The sequence below is a fragment of the Polyodon spathula genome, chromosome 15, assembly GCF_017654505.1.
Source record: "Polyodon spathula isolate WHYD16114869_AA chromosome 15, ASM1765450v1, whole genome shotgun sequence".
In the NCBI taxonomy this organism is placed as follows: Eukaryota; Metazoa; Chordata; class Actinopteri; order Acipenseriformes; family Polyodontidae; genus Polyodon; species Polyodon spathula.
In genome coordinates this window covers 10848553-10868000 of record NC_054548.1, presented here as the reverse complement: position 1 = coordinate 10868000, position 19448 = coordinate 10848553, and the positions used below count along the sequence as shown (strand labels likewise).

The following is a 19448-nucleotide window of genomic DNA, read 5'->3' as shown; positions in this document are numbered from 1 at the left end:
AACAAAGAACTGAGCTTTACAATGCTGTAAAGCTATCTAAATTATCATGCCCCTGAAAAACATCAGAATCTTCTCATTTTAATACATGTTCATTTATTAGGGAAGGGATCAATATTCCTAAATTACACTTAATTCCAATTTAAAAAAATATTACATAAATAACTATAATTAAGGTATCTGTAAGGTAAACAGAAAAATAAGGAGACTTTTAGGATAAAAAAAAAGTATTTCATTGTGTAATGCGGTATACTAGGGCTCCTGATTTTCCACTATTGGGAATGACAAATTAAATTTTTTAAAACCACCTATTCTTTTTATCAATTTATTAAAAATTAACAACGTAATTTCAACATAAATAACATTTTTAGATAAAATTAATTTTTATTTATTTATTTTTAATTTAAGTCCTTGAGATACAGTAGTTTTCAGGAAAAATCTTTCTTAAAGCACTCCACTGGTAGCAATGTACTGTAGGTCAGTCAACAAGTGTTTTGAAAAAAGTTATTGCTGGCACTGCAATATACAGACTAGTCGGAAATGAGGGGCATTATTACAAAAATATACAATTTTCATAAAATGACAAATTAAATACAATGTTCAGGACACTTCTCTCCCATCTGTAGTTTCATCTGCAACAACACAGACTGGTTTATTCTGTACTTGCTGTAAAACTGCTTGCGTGTGTTTCTCGTATATCCTAGAGTTGCCTTAGTTAGAGCAAGGCTCTTCAACTAGTTTTTTATTTTTATTTAAGGGGGCCAGATTGGAAAAAAAAGTCAGGAGTAGGCAGGCCAGAGTATTTTACTCTGCACATTTTTAAGCAATAATAAATATTACATAACAATGTTCATATACTTGTACAAGACTCACACATAAATAGTACTTTACTAATAGAACAGTGTGAGAATTTAACTGAGTACCATTACAAACGTTTTAAAATGTATGTGACATATTAACAGCATAACCTAAGAGATCAGAGTTTCTACTTTTGAGCTTCTAACTACTGTGCCCTCTGGACACGTATTTCCAAAAGCTCCTTGTTTGGTTTCAAAATGCCTTTTCATATTGTATTCCTTAACTACAGACACATTCATTGTACAATAAACACACTGGCTTTGTGTTCGGTACAGTTGGTAAGATAAATAATTTACCATTTTTTGTTATTACTACAGTAGCTAGAGTAGAGAGAGCGATGTTATAGAAATATAAAAATCACTGAGCATGTAGTATTATTAAGGAGTTAATGATAAATTAGAAATAATAGGTTATAAAACCAACTGTTTCACCTCAACCACTGATAACTAAATAAATTAATACATAAACTAATTTTTTATTTTTTAACTGGGGGGTTGGCGATTGTTTTTTTCTATACCTTTTCACTTTATTTTCTTTGCATTTGCAAAGCATTTCATTCCCAAAATGCTAATTCCGTTCCCAATGCTTAATTCCACGATTGTAGAAAATCAGTAGCCCTAGAACACAATGAATTGTGTTTAGATATGTATCTTCATTACAGTAAAGCTAGATGAGAAATGTTTTACCTTAACTAAAATGTACATAATGTAGATTTAGCTGCTAATCCCTGGTCTAAACTACGACGGTTAGTCCGTCCCCCGACCCCCATTTTTTTTTTTTTTAATAACATTTATTACCCATGACCTTCCAATACTTACTAAACCAAATATAAAAAATTGAGCCATCAAAATTAACACGACTCACATTCAATGACGGCTATCTCCTTATATCCACTCAACTGCTACAGAATGCTCTAAACTTCACAATTAAATAAGTGGTCCTCTTATGCGGGACATCACCCACATATGGCCACCTTCAATATCCCTGTTACTAGCACTGGATAATTCACTAATTATAGAAATACTCACCACTGATGAAAAATGTGTTAATTGTTAAAGAAAGAGAGGTAAAGTGTCACTTGCATTTTAGTAGTGTTTAAAGGTCTTAGGCAAATTTGATGCACTGCATCGCAATAAATATCAAGTCTCATGCCACGGTACTCTGTACACTGGCAATATTGCAAGTCAAACCATCACTGCATTATACTTAAGGGGCTTAATGCTAGATTCCATAGATTAGTTTAGCAGATGTAGGGCTACTGATTTTCCATTCTGGGGAAAAGCAAATTGCATTTTTCAAAAATGACCAATTCTATTTTTTCCATTTAAAAAAAAATCAATTTATTGATAATTAAACATTGCATCTGAACAAATATAATCTTGATAGTTCAAAAATAAGTAAATTAGTAAATATTACAATTTTATTTTTTTTAATCTATGATTTTCAATCAGACTTGTTGCTGTAATAGTAAGTAAAGTACCTTGTCATAATATTTATAAACCTCACTTGGCTCATTGCTACCACTAAAATAAGCAGGAAAAAATGTATTACAGTTCAGAAAACAAAATGTCCAGCACTGTTGTGAGAATCATATTTACAGTCTTCCACTAACACTGTAGCTCAGATGTTCTGAAAAGCTTATTGCTGGTATTACAATAAAATATTAGTTCAGTAACAGTCCAGCAATGTCACGTGAGTGTAATTTACTGTACCAGAAAAGTTTAGCATTTTACTAGCATTACAATATAACCAGGATAAAATATGAAACATTCAGTGCGTTTACATGAGCATAAGAATACCGATATTTTTCGGAAAACTAATTCCGACATCAAAAGTCATGCAAACACAGTTTTCAGAAAATGTATTGAATATCCCGAAAGTCAGTTTTTGGAAAACAGCACCTAGAAATTTCCGATTAAATTCCGAAAAATAACAAAATGTATATCATGTAAACACACTTTTCGGAAAACTTACTGAAATGGCATACTGTGCATGTGCACACTTTGACCCTTTTCTCCTGCATGTGGTTTTAGAAAACAGAGAACATAATAATAATCTGTAGTCAGCCTGCATGCATCCATATGTCTAGTTAGGAATAAAGTAATACATCTGTTAATGTCCGTATGTATTTGTTAATAGCCCATAGTGAAGCAGCAAATGTTTTCCAGTTTTAAAATGAAGTGATAATTTGAAATGTCTGCAAAAAAAAAACTGGTAATATAGACCAAGATGAGCTGTCAGAAAGGCTGACTGCACATTTTGGGGAATCTGAATAGAGTTATAGTAAATCTCGGAATTTAAGACCTGACACTTCGATAAAGCACTCAAGTTATTGGATTGGTCTCCGTTCTGTTCAAATCGTACTTAGGATATACAGTTGAATTCTAATTATATTTTCTATCATTAATCGTAAACACAGAAAAGTGACGTTAAGAAGTTTTCTGATTCAGTTTTGCGAAAATGCTTTGTCATGTAAACGTACTGATTGATAAAAAAGTGCGTTGACTGACGTGTTGCTACACAAAGTCCCTTTTAATGTAAATGAATAATGAATCCTCCCAATTGTTTCTTTGCTAATTCTGTCTTATTTACAACATGCAACTAGGTGTGTCTCCAGACAGAATGTCTTTATGAAACAAACTGTGTAGTGTAGTGACTACATCCTTTTCACAGTAAAGCGATCAATTTCCTTTAAGGAATGTACAGCTAGAAAAAATGGCTTTGAGCTTTCTTCATTAGCAGATAATATAATTTAATTAAGAAACGGACATGGTTTAACAAGACTAAGTATAGCTTTATTAAATGCAGGTAGAGTGGAAAGAAATAAACAAAAAAACGCAATCAATTTAGCTTACTTACTAGGGCAAAACCCTGCCTTGAGCACAGTACTTTAGGTCCAAGTTTTTCCGCATTTAAGAATACCGTGCTTTGCCATTTTTTGTTACCATCTTTTTAGCTTTCTTATTCTATATGTGTTTATGGCTGGCAATGACCTTTAATGGTATTGACTCATACATGATCAATCAAATGACAGCAAAATTAGCAGAATAGTATCCCACATCCTCATATAGACGATCAGAAAATGTCTGCTGTCTTTTGCATTTTTTCTTCGTCGGTGCAGCCGCCATGTTGAGTTTCAGCAGAGACACGCAAGTGAAGTCAGATGTCGAATTAACTCAACTTGGCTGGTTGTAGTGCAAAAAAAAAAAACCTGCAGAAAACTGGAGTTGTGAGGAGAAAGATAACACTGCAAAATTTCGTGATTCCGACTGCTGAAAATCAGTAGCCCTACAGATGTATTGAAAATAGTTCAAACAATAATTAAACTGGTCAAACCAAATATTTGTATATTTTAGAAAGTCTTTTTTTTTTTAATTAGCACCAAAAACGTTTATATATAAATGTTTAACAGAAAGGAATTGCTTACCAGACCATACCATTATGTAGCTTTATGCACACAATTGCTTTCAACTTCCCATTTCTTCCCAAGATGCAATTCTGCAAAAAAAAAAAAAACACACTAATTAGGATTCACCTAAATCCATACTGCTAATGAGGCAAGAAAGAGTTGAAGAAAAAGTTGTAGAAAACATTAAGTTAATGATGAGGGAAACAAAAAAAAACTACAATTAAACTAGTTTTAACTATTAAATACATTATACACCCTACTAGCATCTTTATATATTAAATACCAAAGCATTGTTTAAGAAAAATGACCCACAGATTTAATTTTTGTTTAGTCTTGTGTAAAGGAAAAGCAGCAAAGAAACCCTATCCAATTAAGAATAAAAGCAGATATCAAGACTAATTTTTAAATGTTATGACATGGGTGAGCATACAAAGAAATGTTAAATAAGAAAAACTATCCACCAAAATGTTAAATAAGCAAGGGCATTTAAAAAAAAAAAAAAAAAAAAAACACACACACGAAATTTACAGTCTCACTAGGAACCTAAGAAATAGCTTTGGGTTGACAGCAGATAATTAAATGGCACACTGCATCCCAATCCAATGGGGTCATATTTTGGCCAGATTTTGCAAAAATCAACAGGCCAGGTCTAGATAAAACAATTAAGCAGCATTGGTGCATACTTTCTTAAACAAAATTCTTAAACATACAAATGGTGTGACACTTAATTACCAATCTTTCCAACCAAATGTGCTGCATAATTATTTTTTATACAGGTGAATGTCATACGTACAGTCCAGGCTTCTGGGAGTACTGGTAAGATATTCAGCTAACTCTGATCTCAAAGTGAATAATGTATGTGTATATATCTATCTATCTATCTATCTATCTATCTATCTATCTATCTATCTATCTATCTATAAATAATTAAAAGCTGACTAATTGAACTAAATCTAGCTATAAGAATAATGCTGGTTTATAGAACTGCTTTGGAAGTACTAACATACCATCGACCCAGATATCAAAAAAGTATTACAATAAAATCATCCAATGGAGATATTAACCGTCTACATATTGACATTTAAACTCATACTCATTCCAAGACCCATGTGGGTATTACAACCCTTAAAATTTTGCCATTTAGAAACTAGCAACTCATTTTCAAACCAACTGAAATACACATACAGCTCAATTGTTCTACAATACCATACATGAAAAAGCACAATAATCCAAAGAAAGCTAAAACTACCAATGAAAGGCAAAACAATTACCCAATCTTTTTTATATTTTACAACAGGTCATTTAAATAAACTAAGTTAAATAAAATAGTCCGTTTAAAATGTTGGTAAGATGTTTCTAAAGAGACATGTACAAACTACATGTACATTTAAAAACACCAAAAAAAAAAAAAAAAAAAAAAAATATATATATATATATATATACACACACATATATATATATATATATATATATATATATATATATATATATATATATATATATATTATATATTATAATCTCTATGGCAATTTTTAAAACCACTTTAGACATATAGTATATGCTTTATTAGATTAGAGAACTGTGTAGTGTATAGTAAAAATACAAATTACCTTCAAATTATGGAATTAATTTATTAATGGCAGTCACAATTTATTGCAGCAAGGTATCAAGAAATAATATTGGGTATTACAAGTACCAACTCATTAAAATTCAATATCATTTCAGTGTCAAAATCAGCGAGTGTACTCAAACAATAAATCTGCACTGAAAACTTGTTTTACATGAAGTGCCTCAAATATATACAAATTATATTTTAAAAATTAAATAGTTTATCATTAGCTGAAAATTTAGTCCATCGTGTTGTTCCATTCTATTAATGGTATTTAATTGATAGCTTACATGAAATAAAATCCTAGAACTACAATTATCCACCACAGCAAAAAAAAAAAAAAGCTTAACTTCGGTCACAAAAAAGATATGTAACATTATATATATATATCTATTATATATATATATATATATATATATTATATATATATATGCTATCTATCTCTTATATATCTATATATAGATAGATATAGATAGATCACTATCAAGAAAACTTAGTGAAAGCAATTTGTTTTGATGTCATCATTTCGTTAATATATTTTTCTATCTGATGAATAAGTAATTCCAAGACAACAGTTAGGTTCTGTTCAAAATAATTTAACAGTAGTTTTATTTAAATGGTTATATAAATGATCTAAGAAGTGTAAATCGTGTTCTAATCTAAATTACCACACCACACACTGTATATACACATACACACACACACACACACACACACACACATATATATATATATATATATATATATATATATATATATATATATATATATATATATATATATATATATATATATATATATATATATATATACTATTGGCTTTTTGGTTTGCTTGTGAAGCAGTAGTGTTTGTACCAAGAATACTATTTAATTATATTTTTGCCCATCTATAACTGTACACACACGCTGTACTTTTAAAGCAGTTTTGTGGATGTGCACATGTAAATGGACCACAAGCTACACAAACAAAACAGCCTGCCTCCCTTGCTTCAAATAAAAAGCACTCAGTCTTTACTTTTCTTCCAACTTACCAATCTAAAATAAAAATGATCAGTTTACATGCCATGCCAGTGTTTCACAATCTTCAGAACTACTGAATTTGATGTTAGTAACCCTAGTCTTGTAATTGTGAATAAATTGGGTCAGTGTCTCTAATCTGTAAAAGACCACCACACAAATACATAAAAAGCAGTATCATTGTAGAATTAAGGTATTTTATTTTTTACATATTAAATGTAGTACCTTTGAAATTATCTTAAAGGACAACGCTACATGTTCAATTGTTATACATTAAGTAACAACTACAGCAAACACTGTTCTTCAATTCACATTAAGGCTTTAATCTGTAAACAGGAAGCACACAGGGAGAAAATGCCGTTTTAAGTCTTCTAACAGTACAGTTGTTACACGGTTTTTCTTTGACTTAGTGTTCAGACCAGACCACACAAATTTTAAAATATAAGAATGATAGTAACAGTTTTATTCCTTACCTTGTACCTTGGCTGCTAAAATAAAACAGCACGTTCTGTATATCAAGTACAAAGCCTATCCAACCAACCATGCCAGCTGTCTGTTTACAGCTACATTTTTACATTGTAATCAGTCAGGCTCACCTGATCCTTCTATATCGACACTTGATTTTTGGGTCTAGCTAGAGCCGAGATTCATTACTGCAATTTACAACCTCCGTTTTAAAAAAAAAACAACAACAAAAAAAAAAACACAACCCCATGGCTTTTCACATTTAGCCAAGCCCCTTTTAAAAAACACACTTTAGCAACCTCTCTGTAGCGCATGGTTATAACAGAATTGTTTCTAAAAGAAATATGCATAACAATAAACAGCATGCATACATATATACATACACATATATATATATATATACACATATACATATATATATATATATATATATATATATATATATATATATATATATATATATATATATATATATATAGGCTGACAACTCATAATGATTAAGTTATGGTCAACCATAGTACAAGAGTATCAATCTCAGAGTATCATAGGCTGACTGAGGAACCTTTTTTTTTTTTTTTTTTAAGATGGGGGGTTTCTGAATAATCCTTCAGATTTTTTTTTTTTTTTTTTTTTTTTTTTTAACTATTTAAATAAAATGTTTTAAATAGTGAGAGAACCCCAGTTCCTTCAGGAAACGAGCTATGAGCACCAATGGTCAACCAAATAGCTCAATTTTATTACAGGACTTACCATCTCACATCCATCTGTTTAAGTAGCTAAATTAAAATGCAACAAAGGGACATTTGTAAATAACTGTCATACTGACATTTATCATAGTCCCAGGCACACTCTCCAACCTATAAAAATTAGACACCACCACAGAACTGTGTGTTTTGCCATTTCCAGGAGTGGCTTCCTTTTTAGACATAAAAGCAGAGAGCAAACAAAGTTACCAAAACATTCATTTAAAAACATCATAATTATGCAGAAGCTTTCGGAAATATTGTAAATTATTATGTTGTTGGTTTTGCTTAGAATTCATTTGCTTAATAAATAAATAAAAATTATTGAACTAGCAAGTACAACAGAAATGTATGAACCACGGGCACTAGACAGTATTAGTTTACAGCAAATATAATTTTTGTAGCTTTGTTTCCCCCCAAAAAAACCTCAGCACTTAATTTAAAAAACCTCCCCCTAATTCTGTTTTTAAGGAAGTCAATTAACCACAAAATACAACTTGAAGAGTTAAATCGCTTGTAAGATTAGAGCAGTAACACATATGCACCTGAACTTGAATAAGCTTAACGTCACCCCCCCCCCCCTTTTTTTAAATACATACAGTAACTTACATTAGACTTCATTAAATAGTCCAAGTATTAATTTACAATAACTTATTGACATGTTTTTAATGTCTGCAACTCAGAATGTATACTATGAAACTAATAGGCTTAAAAAGGGAACTGTTTTTATAGGACTATTTTAAAAATATTAAAACTCAGTATTTGACAGCATATTTCAAAAGTTATCAGCTTAAATGCCACTTAAAGCAAAGCAGAGATGCGAGATACCCTGGTTTGAGTCAGTCAAACCAGGGTATCCCCCCCCCGCCCAAAGCCACATATTCAGAATATATAAATAAAATATTTGTATTATTCAATCAATCTGTGCAGTAAGTACTAGAAATATAGCTGATAACCAAAATTAATTTACAATTACATATATTATAATTATTGCTTGATCCCAAACCTTGATATGCATCAGAAGCCAAATTCTGTATGTACGCAGGTAGGTTTATCTCATTTATCAATAAGCACACTAGCATGTTTAAAACACAGAATTATATTGTTCTATTTATGTCCTGTACAACTAGCTTGCTTTTGCAGAAGTAGTGCTTTTTTTTTTCTTTCTTTTCTTAAAATCACCTAAAATTCACCATCACTGTTCCCCCATCTGATCCAGACACCATTTTAGATCCCCTTCAGGCTCCTAGTGTCTACAGACTGACATTTTTTGTTTACAAAAAATATACTTTTTTAAAAATGTATTTTTGTATATTAAGTCATAAGACTTGAAATACAAACAGATACTTTACAACAAATTTTTAATCATAAAATCTGCGATGGTGTAATATTTCATCATTTATACACCATTTAAGCCAATGAAGAATAATTGTCTTTTTACTGATCTATACAGTTTAAAAAAAAAAAAAAAAAAAAAAAAAAAAAAAAGCATTACATGTTGTTGACAAAGTTACCCAATGAAATTAATTAACTAAATTACTCATTTTAAAAGCAAACAAGCTCCACCTAAATGTCAGTGACTGCGCTCCAATCACCATTGATCAGATATTGCAGTATTTATAGTACCTTACCATGCTATCCAATATGATTTTTACAACCGCAATTCAAAATACAGGAATGTTTATTTTGATCTCGATAGACTAGTCTCCATGGTACATTTAGCTTGTAATTAAATTTCAAAAATGAACTTAAAACATAAGACATAGGACAGTGAATGTTTAAATGACTCTCAATGGGAGGTAACCTAGACGAACCCAGCCCAATGGGAAAAAAAAAAAATATGGATAGGTTAAAAAAAAAAAGTTACAATTTACAATGGCACATTCCCTGTTGGTTAGGTAAACTTTAGTTAATATTTGCCATTAACTAATGCAAGAATGCATGTACCATTAGAAATTTTAATCCATTTCTCCTTTTTGAACTGCCACTGTTCAGGAAATTAATTCATATTGCAGTGCAATTTTCAGTTTGTATGTGGTGTATCAAGGTCTTTAAATCTTTATGTCTTGCCATATAAAAGCACTCTCACCTGACAATATTCTTACTTTATTCTTTACCGTACCGCCAATTATTATTTTGAAATAAGTTATCCAGAAATCTCCTCCCAATATACAATTTATTTAACCAAAATGTCTCTGGAACTCTGTTCAGATCAAATTGTTTAGTATGTTTGAACATGTATAAGCTGAACAATTAAAACAAAAGGCAAATCAACATCTTAAGCTGATATTCAAATCGACATGTATTTGACTGTATAGCAGATGTAAGAATACCGATTTCTACATAGGCAAATGTTAAAAGGGGTTAAGTGATTATAATTTTTCAAATTGCCATTGGCAACGACTATCCTTTTGACTTTTTTCAAATTTTGCAAAAAGGTCAATATTTTTGTAGGTGTAATTCAGTTTATTTTATACACAAGATCCCACTTCTTGGGCTTCTCAACTGTATATCCAACACAGTAGAATTACCACCCTCCCCCAAAAAATGTATTTGTGGTGGTGATGCTTTTTTGTATCGGGCAGTTTGTAAACACATTTATAGGGATTTTGTTCATGATTTTTTTTAAATACATTCATTGAAGTATCTTTATTACCTACAAACATTTGGGCTGTTTACACTTCAGCTTAAAAAAATTAGCTCAAGCGTAAAAACAATTAGAAAAATATAGTATCAAACAGATTTACTTGCAGCTTTATTTGAATGAGGCAGCAATGGTATCACATTGTATATTGTGGCATAACTGGCTAGAACAGGTCATGTGTATATTTGAAAATTACTGTACACTATTCAAGTAATGTAATAGTTATATATATATATATATATATATATATATATATATATATATATATATATATATATATATATATATATAATATAACAGTTGTTGATTGTACTAACAGAACATTTGTAAAGTAGAAGACCACAAGTTTCAGGATCCTAAACGGGTAACTGAAAAAAAAAAAAAAAAAACAGCTTCTGATAAAAGGGAAACACCCTCATGTAGCTTCGGGAGGGGTTTGTGCCACAAAAGGGAAATTCCCCTTAATTAAACTGTACATAGCAAAAAGGAGGAAGATGGAAAGACACCACAACCCCTCACCACATTAAAAAAAACAAAAAAAAAACAAGAGTGGCCCAAACCTGGAAACTGGCAAAATTTAGCCATTACAAAAGGTAAATCTGAACTTGGACTGCGGATAAAACTGACATACCGTACCAGTGGACAACATTATTCTTTACAAAGCGGTCCTATTTTGATACATGAAGTATGGCTAATATGACCAAGAGATCTGTAAACTATAAAAGCAAAATATACTCTAAATACCAAACATAACAGTAGCCCCCAAAAAGGCTACCGGCATTTGGTTTTCATTGCCAAAGTATGTTTCAAGTATTCCGATTGCCTTTGGTATATACAAATAATCTGAAAAGATTAAGCTGTCCCTAAACAAAAAAACACACAAACAATAAACACTGGAGTAAAACAGTGTGGATGTGAAACTTTCACAAATAATGGTATGGTATTTTGTTTTCTATACATTTTCAGTCTGTATCTGGCCACCTAGAAATAGCCAGAATATTATATTTTCTTAGTCAATGTTTTAAGGGATTAATAAAATCAGAATTACATATATCTTCAAAAATGTAAAGCAGTGCATAATTACATAGATTTGTCATAGTATTTCACAATAACCTCACTGTACTGTACTTTGGTATTACTCTCAGTCATTATGACAAGCCCCCCACCCCCACCTACCCATCCCAAAGCCTTATTAAGACCAGGCACCCATACACCCTAAAATGAAAGCTTAAATAACTTAAAAGTTTAAAGAATCTTTATTTCCTAAATCGGCATAATTTCTGTAGAGGTTAAAGAGAGGTTATCACAGGGCTAATGCGTTCATAAACTAGTCTAGGTGAATTTAAACCAAACAAAAAATAAATAAAAAAAAGATTTAACAGGTACTACACAACGTTCTCAAAACGAATACAAATCTGTGTACAAAATATGGTAGCTGTTCAATTTTCAAACTGAATGGGAATTCGTGATTGGTTCCCTGTAACTCCCTGTGAAGGTCAAGGCAAGACATTACAAACAAGCATTTACAAGTGGTATCTTGTATATTCTTGCACCTCACAGGAACTACTAGAGGGGAAGTTTTAAATAACTGGAGATCTACTACCACTTAACAGTAATTGCGCAGTCGATACATTGTTATCCTACAATGTGCTATATAGGCTCATCATTGGCAAGCAGAAGTTCTCATACCAACCCACTGCACAATTAAGACTACAATAAATATAACAGATACGCTTTACATAAAAATTAAACAAATTTGGCAATGTTTCTGGTCAACCTAAAAAGCTACAACCTGAAATTGAAGCAGCAATATTAAAATCAGTTTGATGCAAGTTACATTTATTTGGTGGAGTTTTAACAATTTTCTTTGAGTCCACGTGTGTAAATCATCAAGGGATTTCGAAGTTATATTTAACTAAGATTTAATAAACGCTCATTATTGTAAAATAGCAATAACAAAACGTGTTTAGTCATGTTGAATAAAGCTGACAGTTTTTTTGCGTTGTTTCCAGCTAACGAAAGCCGTTTCTTTGAGACTTCAGCATAACGGTTTTGAGATTCGAATAAAAATAGGATCAAATGTGAGCCCTACGTTCATTTATTGCAGCGCCTACGCCATAAATTAAAAAGGCTAGTACCAACTAGTACAGTAGTAACACAATGAACCCCAGTGACAGTCATTTCCAGTTCAAAAAGTTCTGAAAACGAATAGACGTTTCGTGGGCAATCGACAGTGCATACATAACTGTGTGTTTAAAATTACAAGATCAAAACACTGTAAATTTCATTAAGATAGCAAATGCGATCCAAAAAGTACGAATATAATGTAAAGGTTGTTGGAGGAAGACAGATCATATTAATTACAATTACGAAGAAAAAACAGCACCCTGGAATCAATTTTGCTTAAAGCCTGGTTTAAAATGGACAAAGTAACCCCTTAAAAATGCTATAAACGTTTAATGGTACGGTTTTTTCCCCGTTCTTCATTTTAACCCTTTGCTTGGCGGCCTCATATGAGGGACGGATAAATAGAGGAACATATGCAAGACGCAAAAGCCTGATAGCCTCATGGATGCCAATGGAAAAACAAACAAAAAACGTAAAACTTAAATGAATGAAATAAATGTATTGGGTCTAAAAGCACTTTTTTTCAGCTATTTTCAATAGTTAATTGATGAAAGGGTTAAAGCATTTTACAACAAACAGTAGCATTACAAATACGATATTATATTAAAACACATTTGGGCAAATAACATTAAAAATACTATTTACAAAAACAAAAGTTTGACAAACATGTCACCTACCTTATTTGATGTAAAACAAAAATTAAGTTCTTGGTCAAACTGCAGGCTCCATTCTGGTAATATTAACAATGCCAAACTAAGTATTTTCTCTTAGTTGCCAGAATAAAGGAAAAAAAAAAAAAAAAAAAAAAAAAAAAAAAAAAAAAAAAAAAAAAAAAGCGCCATCTTCAGAGTATCCATAACATCCATCTAAATATGTATTTTTAAAGTAACAGATGTATTCATTGCGATACCAAACGCAATGTAAATTAAATGTAGGCTATTTACTGTACAACACACGCTAGCTGCAATGACAGCTTCAGAGTGACCGTACAGTTAAACCTGCCTCCCGCTCAATTTTACCGTTAAAAATAGACCAAAACGGAAACAAATAGCGCTCAAAACACATTAATCCAAATCTACGACCCCTCTAATAATTTTTAGATTTTTTTACGAATTTTTAGATAAAGACAATTATTTTTTACGATTTTTAAAAAATTATTATTTCCACTATCGAGCCAAATCAGTCCCTTTCTTTTTTCTAACGTTCCTCTTATTTGGTTAATCTCCCTTTTGGTCGATTTCCCTCTTCTGTAAAATTATATTCCGGGCCGCATTTATTTTTCATTTTTTTTGCGTATTTTTATTGCATATTTGAAGCCTTTTAAAAAATAAAAAACATTATTTTTTTTTATTTTTTTTCCTCCCTCTGCCTGCTCGCTGTCTCTCCCAGTGTTGATGTAATCGGTCATCACTCGAAAATGGCGCCGAAAGCCGAGCTCTTCATTCAAATTCGTTAGAGACGCCCCCCCTCCACTGCCCATGGGCATGCCGGGAACAATTTCTTAGCACGGGGATTGGAGCAGTGAAATGCATTCTCAACTGGACTTGCAAACGCACGCACAGCAGTGCAACTTTGGCTGGGGGAGGGGAATTAACTATTTAATTGCAGTAGATGAAAGACACCCCAGCGATCACACAGACATACATTCATTGGAAAATGACACGTTTCCCGCTATGCAAGTTACAATGCATATGAATTACAACACACACAGTGTTTTTTTTTTTTTTTTTTAATATATATTTTTAAAAATAATACAACAAAAATCTAATATGTTTTCGTTGACACTGCAACATCGTGTTTTCAATGCTGTATTATAGAGCAAAATAAAGTCGTGCATTGCAATCATACCACTGACAATTCAGTACCAGAAAAATGTAAACTATGAACTATACATAAACTGCTTAGTACTTTAACAAAAGTATGTGATATAGATAATGTGATATTTTTATGTTTATATTAACACAAACACACTAAGCAAAAGCACCATACAATTATCCAAATTTGAGTGAGCCAAGCCATTATCCAAACCTATCAGAGGCCATGCAAAGGTAGGTATGAACCTAAATGTATAGATAGAAACACATACTCGTCTATTAGACAATGTCTATATAAAGTCTCTGCAAAGCTGTCTAAATGTAAGGTGACTAGTTATTTAAATACTTTGATTGTAAGTACTGTCGCCCATTTGGTATATCTTTATTTATTTGGGTGATCTCTACTGGATTGATCAGTTTTTAGACATTTTACACAAGTCTGGTGGATTTATTTTTTCACTGTTCTCAACACTTAGGACTGATGTCTTTTCATTAAGTCAACAAGGCTTGATTGAATTCAGAACTGGATATAATTTGGTATCCTCCTGTAGAGGATATAGTTTTTTATCCTCGTGTAGAAAAACAATTAAATCTAACATGTAGTACTTGCCAGTCAGGGGGATGACAATGAAATGAATAGATGGGGTCAATACTAAATATGGGTTACTCCATTATATGCTCATCACCAGAGATAATGTATGCATCCCTGCAGGAGATAATAACTTGTGTCATCTACAAATAAATACCACAATATATAACTATTATATGTAGTTTACAGAAAAGGTGTCTACATTTAACTTAAAATATCCCTCAAGACAACCTGCAATCAAAATAACTAAGAATGGGACAATACTATATAAATCCAAGTTGGCCTTTAAAACACTGTGATGTTAAAGGCATGTTGGGGGAACAACACTAAAATGTAGATGCAGACAAAAATAGACATTTTTTGATATAGTGGTCCACAAGGTAGTTTGAAATGTGGACACATATAACACACCTTTTGCAGCTGTGGGCTTGGAATTCATAACCGTTTACAAATTTACTGTATTTATAACTGGGGACCAGACAGAAAATTACTACATAAACAAAGCAAGTTAAATGTAGCACTATCCTGTTAAATTCGTCAGGAGGCTGCTAAAGTTTACTACACAAATCATGTCTGCTTTAGAAAACCCATACATTACCACACTCTGGTCAAAGAACACTTCACCATGAAGCAATATATCAGCCTGTCTTTAGGTTTCAACTCCCCATCTAACTCCACTACAGAAACCTTCTCACCCTCTCCTGTCAGAATTTTTTGAGACTGTACTTTAAACTCATTAAAAATTGTTACAGTTATTTTGAATAATTGAGAGTTCTATTGCTTCAATATTAAGAATAGCAAACAAAATAACTTCATAAATCTTATCAGCCATGCACTTCCATTCATTGCACTTTTTTTTAAAGAAACATATGCAAACGTTCATTTTCATAGGAAACGCCTTGATTTCATCCAGTCATGCACTTGCCTGGTCATTTCACCTGAAAGGTAAACAATCCATACCTCTTCAGGGCCTTCTTTCCAGATATTAACCAACCAGCTGCTCCCCCTACTGACTGACATGCTTTACAACCAAGAAAATAAAACACTGCTGAGGTGAAATGGCCTAGGAAACCTTTAACCACTGGACCACAGTGCCTCCTTAATCCATGACTGTCGATACAGATTCTGTCCCATCGGTGAGATAAGCTGAAGTTAAAAGCAGACCACTGGCACTTTTACATTGTGGTTAAGCTGTTGGCTTGTGGCTTGTGCCCAGCCTCCACCCTGTTACCTGTACATTAAAAATACTTGTAGTCCTGGGGCAGTATCTTCACTTGGGCTTTTTTTGGGGGGTGGGGGGGCAGTAGTGTTCACTCACCTGTGGCCGTGTGTGTTTACTGAGCCACCTATTCACTTTACTACATACATAATAAAAATGCAGTTAAATGAGCTTTGTCAAAAGCCGATAAATGAAATAGACCACCTCTGCTCAAAAAGTATTCTTGCATCAAGTGCCTTTGTGCCGTTTCTCAAGCCTCAAGCATATTTGCCAGGTGTCTTCTAAACATTTACAACCCCCATTAAAATGTCCCATCTAGATGCACCACAGATGGTTTAAACCACACACACACACAAACACAATATACATATTTGAGAAATGCCTGCAATCAAAGTGACAATGTAATGTATGTGACAGCAATATTTACAAGTTGTATTGATTCGTGTGTGATATTACAAAATGGTAAAAATATATAGATAATAAAAATGGTATTACACTATACAATTAAATCTCAATTCAGTTCTTTAAACTCAGTTCCAAAATATATAAATGGTACAAATTTAAAAAAACAAATAGTAGTAAGATTTAATAAAATAATGGCTACAACATTCATATGAGAAGTGCCATGACTTGTTTTATTCTGGGATAAGGTTCGGTAGTCTTTAATATTGCTTGCCTTGAGGCACATTTGGACAGCATGTATCACTCTGTAACTAAATTCACAAACCCACAGCATCACTGCCATTTGGGGTGTGGATGTGTAAAAAAAATAAAATAAAATCATTGTCACACTATGCACATTTCACTACATAGCACAGGGTTCAAACAAGGCAATGAACAAATGATGTACATATAAGCTGAACTTTACAAATGCATTTAAGAAATGTAGGCCAGGACCATGGTATTACACAGCTGAACTCAAGGATATTTTAAAATCTGAGCAGAAAAAAAACATATGATACATATTGGCATTAATATGCAGCAATATTTATTTTGATATCAATAATGAGGTTTATATTAGTTCAGTTCAACTATTAAAAAGTAACCATAGTTGGTATAAAATAGGCATATGCATTTTGTGAATTAACAAAATTTAGTACCGAGAAACAGGACTGAAGTAGTCACATACTGCCCGTAGAAAAATGTTTTGGTTAATGCCTTTAATAGAGATGCATCATGAGAGTAAAATAACAAATGTTACATAAGTTACAAAACATAAATGCTTCCTCATTTTTATGAACTTGCACAAGGTTTGTATGAGCAAGTGAAAAAGCAAAGCTTGTGCAACCATTTTCTTTTTAATTGTCCATGGGATAAAGTGATCCGATCCAGCTGCATTACAATCTTCTGATATTTCATTTACTTATTTTTACATCTTTCCTTTTTTTTTCTTGACAGACCTTTTAATGTTCCTATTTGATGAGGTGTTGTGGTATATTTTACACAGCTATTTTAAGTTGGGCTGCTGTGTTGTTTTGCACTTCTCTTTTTGTAAAAGCAAAGCCTAAGTTTTTGTTTTTAGTGCAGTTGATTAGGAATGGATTAAAAAAGACTCATACATATACATCAGTTTTCTTCTGACCAAACTTAAGTCACTAAAAGTAATTTAATTTAAAATGACATGGTGGTTTTGCAGTTAAGGGACCCAACATATAGAGCCTATATTAAACATTATGGAGGTGTTTGCACAACCATAAGGGGTTTGCCTTCTGGTCTGCTCCATTTAGTTATATTGGATAGGTCACAGCCTGTAAGAATCAATCTTATCAAATATAAAGGTTACATGCAATATAATACAAAACAAGTTCTGTACAAGTAACTACCCAAACCATCCAATGGCACTCTGAAGTTCTTCCAAACTGAACCCACTCCATTGTGAGACAACTTATTTTCTCAATGCATTCAAGCAAACAAAATACAAATATTTCAAGATCCTGTTAATGTTAACCAGCAAAAGTGTGTATGATGCAGTAGGAATTCTTCTGATTTTCCTTTAATATCCTGCTTTCTGCTATGCAATGATCTCATTAAAAGTAAAGCCAATGGGAGGTGAGTTTACCCATTGTATTATCTTTTCTAGGCAGTAAATGATAGGGTTTGGTCACATTTCACCAACAGACATGAACCACACAGCAAGACGAAAAAAAAAAACTCAAATAAATAGGCCAACTTTTTTTTTTTTTTTTAAGAGAAAAAAAACTTGACGGACAGCAGACTTCGGCAGACTGCAAGTAAACACACGCTGCTTAAGATACTTCATTGTTTCAATGCTACATGTGTTTTTCTTCTTTCCAAGGGTTGAGCTTCAGAGCTTGCTGATTTAATCAAGATATGAATAGGTCCTACAGTGTTTGTGTCAGAAATGAACAGAACATGTTTGTAATGTCGATGCAGACATGGCATTATCCATCCACATTGTTTCCAGCACTATGGCACCCATTAAGCATCCCTGGTGTGACTGTTTGACAGTGAAGAGGCTACCTTACACCCTTCCCATTGCTTTCTCTGGTTGGCTGTGCCTTAGGTCTAAGAGATCTATGGAGACACCAAAGCCCAACTACAATGTAAGAAGTCTCTTAAAGGACTGGATCCATACAACACAGGATTTGTAGAGCAGAACACACCACAAATACACATGAAAGCATTCTTTTCATTGTAAAAAGAACAAGAGAGCTACATATCCCTTGAATGCAAAGCTTGCATCGTCTCAACATACTTTATTACCACAAAGTACATACACTACTATGGGTATATGTAAATGCATAACATGTACCACATATATGCACACATTTATTACAATCATTGCACACAGTTATTATTCTGAGGCACTGCTTGCACAACCAAGAATAGAAAAGATGACAATTTACTTAATTCTACTAGACTTGAGAAGTGTTCTAGATCTATATACTTCAGGCTCACACTGCATGGAACCCTTACAGCTGCAAGCACACTCAGTC

The 19448-nt window shown here is 32.4% G+C and overlaps 1 protein-coding gene across 1 annotated transcript in view; it reads right to left on the bottom strand.

Moving 5' to 3' along the window:
• Positions 1-19448, bottom strand: part of LOC121327666 (SPRY domain-containing protein 7) — a 54396-nt gene that overhangs the window by 31598 nt on the left and 3350 nt on the right. Inside the window, exon 2 of the mRNA XM_041271802.1 lies at positions 4283-4353. The gene's annotated coding sequence lies outside the window, so the exon portion shown is untranslated. The remainder of the gene's footprint in view (positions 1-4282; positions 4354-19448) is intronic.